The following is a 4,169-nucleotide window of genomic DNA, read 5'->3' on the forward strand; positions in this document are numbered from 1 at the left end:
CGTAGTGATACTGCCTCGGAAACCCAAGGAGGGGTCGCTATGAGTCAGGGCTGACTCGACGGCACATAACAACAACAACAACAATACTATAACATCAGTTTGGAGGCTGCATGGCACCTTACATAGCTGTACTACAATTTGTTTAGTCAGGCTCTTAGTTTCAGAAACAGGTTTTTTCCAAATTGTTGTTGCTAATATATTACAAAAAAGATATCCATTCCCAGTTTTTTCTGAGGTAAGTTTTTCAACGTACAATCACTGGATCAAGGGATGAAAACATTTTTTAAGATTTTATAATACTATTTCTCAAAACTCTATCAGCCATTGACTTCTCAGACCCCAGACCACCCTCTCTGTGGTTGCTTCATCTGACCACTGACCACATTAAGCTGTAACAGCTGTTGTCTCTGCTCCTTCTACCAGAGGATGAGCTCTCAGGGACTGGGACTATTCTTGTGCATTTTATTTCTCAGAACCCAAAATGGTGCTAGAACATGGCGGGCTCAGGGAGATAAAAATCAAAACTAACATTCATTGAGCACTTCTCAAGAGCCAAGCAGGGTGCAGTGACACTGAAGAGAAATATTACCATCATGCTCATTTCACAGATGAGAAAATTTAGGCTTCAAGAGGTAAATCTCTTGTGTAGAAATAGGCAGTTGCTATGTCATAGGACAAATACTTGTTGAATGAGTGAGTGACAAGGTGTCATTTCAGGAATGTTATTTCTACAGAATATAAGTAACTCCACAAACCTGAAATAGGCAGTATTGCTAATTATGACATGATATATTTCAAGAAATGGAGAAAAGATTAAAGGTGTCAGGGATTTAATTTTACTTGGCTCCATAATCAACACCCATGGAAGCAGCAGTCAAGAAATCAGACATTGTATTGCACTGGGCAGATGTGCTGCAAAAGACCTCTTTAAAGTGTTAAGAAGTGAGATGTCACTTTGAAGATTAAGGTGCAACTGACCCAAGCCATGGTATTTTCAGTCAGCTCTTATGCATGTGAAAGCTGGGCAATAATAAGGAAGACCAAAGAAGAGTTGATGCCTTTGAATTGTGGTGTTGACAAAGAATACTGAAAATACCATGGACTGCCAGAAGAATGAACAAATCTTTCCTAGAAGAAGTGCAGCCAGAGTGCTCCTTGGAAGGAAGAATGGCCAGACTTCATCTCACCTACTTTGGTCATGTTGTCAGAAGGGGCCATTCCCTGGAGAAGGACATCATGCTTGGTAAAGTGGAGGGTCAGTGAAAAAGGGAGAAGACCTTCAAAATGGATTGACATAGCGGCTGCAACAGTGGGCTCAAGGATAGCAAGGATTGTGAGTATGGCACAGGACCAGGCAGTGTTTCATTCTGTTGTACATAGGGTCTCTATGAGTCGGAGCCTACTCAATGGCACCTAACAACAACAACATATTTCAAGAACTTTATTTGCTTAGAGACAATGATTTTGCACACATTGATCTTTGGAAGATCAGTGGATCTTTAGAAAACATCTACCTGGCCAACTGACTAAAAGAGATCCATATTTATGCCTATTCCAAAGAAATGCATTCCAGTACAATGCAAGAATTATCTAAAAATATCATTAATAACACATGCAAGTAAAATATTGCTGAAGATAATTCAAAAACAGTTGCAGCAGGACATCAACAGTGAAGTGCCAGAAATTCAAGCCAGATTCAGAAGAGGATGTGGAACAAAGGATATCATTGCTGATGTCAGATGAATCTTGACTGAAAGGAGATAATACCAGAAAGATAACCTGTGCCTTATTGACTATGCAAAGGCATTTAGCTGTGTGGATCATAACAAATTATGGATAACATTGCAAAGATTGAGAATTCCAGAACGCTTAATTGTGCTCATAAGGAACCTGTGCATAGACCAAGAGGCAATCATTCAAAACAGAACAAGGGAGCATTGCACAGTTTAAAATCAGGAAAGGTATGTCAGGGTTGTATCCTTTCATCATATTTATTCAAGTCTGTATGCTAAGCAAATAATCCAAGAATCTGGACTATATGAAAAAGAACATGGCATCAGGATTGGAGAAAGATTCGTTAACAACCTGCAATATGCAGATTATACAACCTTGCTTGCTGAAAGTAAAGACTTAGAGAACTTACTGATAAAGATCAAAGACTACAGCCTTCTGTATGAATTACACCTCAACATTAGAAAACAAAAATCCTCACAACTGGGCCAATAAACAACATCGTGATAAATGGAGAAAAGATTGAAGTTGTCAAGGATTTTATTTTACTTGGATCCACAATCAACACCCATGGAAACAGCAGCTAAGAATTCAAATGACATATTGCATTGGGCAAAGCTGCTACAAAAGATCTCTTTAAAGTGTTAAAAAGCAGAGATATCACTTTGTGAACTAAGGTGCACCAGACCCTAGCCATGGTATTTTCAGTTGCCTCATATGCATGTGAGGGGTGGACAGTGAATAAGGAAGAATGCAGAAAAATTGATGTCTTTGAATTATGGTGTTGGCAAAGGATATTGAATACACTGAGGACTGCCAGAAGAATGAACAATCTGTCTTGGAAGAAGTACATCCAGAAAGCCCCTTACAAGGGAGGATAGTGGGACTTGGTCTTTGGACATGTTATCAGGAGGGACTAGTCCCTGGAGAAAGACATCATGCTTGATAAAGTAGGTCAGTGAAAAAGAGGAAGACCCTCAACAATGGGCTCAAACATAGCAACAATTGTAAGAATGCCACAAGATTGGACAGTGTTTTGTTTCGTTGTATCTGTGGTTGGAACCTACTCGACATACCTAACAATGATCTTCAGATTCTTTTTAAGATTTCTCAATTTCCCCTAATGACCTCTTCTTTTTTCAGAACTGCGAGGAGGAAGAAGAGATGTCCTCATATTCCTCCATCACCTGCTCCTTTGCCTAGTGTAGAGGTTCTTACACTTCAGAAGGCATCAGAATCTCAGGAAGGGCTTGTTAAAACACAAATTGTTGCCCCTCCACACACACCAGTCTCTGATTTAGTAGGCCCTGGGGCTGAGAATTTACATTTATAACAAGATCTCTAGTGAAGCTGATACTGTTGACCCAAGTACCCACTTTGAGAACATTTCAAACTGTAGTGGACTGCTGCACCCTGTCTCTATACTCTCTCTGCTGCTCCAGGTTCACTCCTAGTTTTGTTCTGTGGTGGGTATCACAATTTACTTGCACCCATATATGTGAAGAGAAATCCCTTGTTATAATCAAATCTTTCTTCCTTTGGAGTATTGTGGCCACCTGGTCGACCCAGCATGCTAGGACTCATTCTAAGCTAGAGTGAGGCACCTTGGTTTGTAGACTTCTAGGCCCAGCTCTATCTGACTTTACATAACCCTGTGAAAGTCCCTGCTGATGCCTCTTCTCTACAGAGAAAAGTACTACATTGATCCCTAAGGACCTTTGGTCTCAGACTTTTTATTTCCTCTGAAGAGTGTATATTTAAGCAGCTGACTTATTGGGTCAGACAATAAATGGTATGATAGTCCCTGCATTGGCCGCATAGCAGACCACTATAAAAAAAGGCCATATTTATTCATCTGTTCTCATTTTCTGCTGATGGGACTTCAGAGACTATTATTGCCTTCAATTAATTTCCTAATTCAATTCTCCTTTGTATTACTTCTTTGCCTTAGCATTCTTTGGCCCTGTGTGGAGTGAGAAAATGCTTCTTTTATTGTTATTGTTGTTGTTAGATGCCATCGAGTCATTTCCAACTCATAGCGACCCCATGCTCAGCGGAACGAAACACTGCCTGATCCCGCACCAGCTCCATGATCCCTGCTATACTTGAGCCCATCATTGCAGCCACCATGTCACTCCATCTCGTTGAAGGCTTTCCCCTCTTTCGTCGACCCTCCACCCTACCAAGCATGACATCCTTCTCCAGGGAATGGTCCCATCTGACAACATGACCAAAGTAGATGAGATGAAGTCTGGCCATTCTCGCTTCCAAGGAGCATTTTGGGTGCACTACCTCCAGGACAGATCTGTTAGTTCTTTTAGCAGTCCATGGTACTTTCAACATTCTTTGCCAGCACCACAACTCAAAAGCATCAACTCTTCTTCGGTCTTCCTTATTGATTGTCCAGCTCTCACATGCATACGAGGCGATTGGAAATA

At 40.8% G+C, this 4,169-nt stretch overlaps 1 protein-coding gene across 1 annotated transcript in view; it reads left to right on the plus strand.

Annotated features, from left to right (window-relative positions):
• The window catches only part of DOCK3 (dedicator of cytokinesis 3), a 738,119-nt gene that overhangs the window by 685,874 nt on the left and 48,076 nt on the right, over window positions 1-4,169 (plus strand). The window lies entirely within an intron of this gene.

Source organism: Orycteropus afer, unplaced genomic scaffold (assembly GCF_000298275.1).
Source record: "Orycteropus afer afer isolate SDZICR_OR568_19922 unplaced genomic scaffold, OryAfe1.0 scaffold00323, whole genome shotgun sequence".
Lineage (NCBI taxonomy): Eukaryota > Metazoa > Chordata > Mammalia > Tubulidentata > Orycteropodidae > Orycteropus > Orycteropus afer.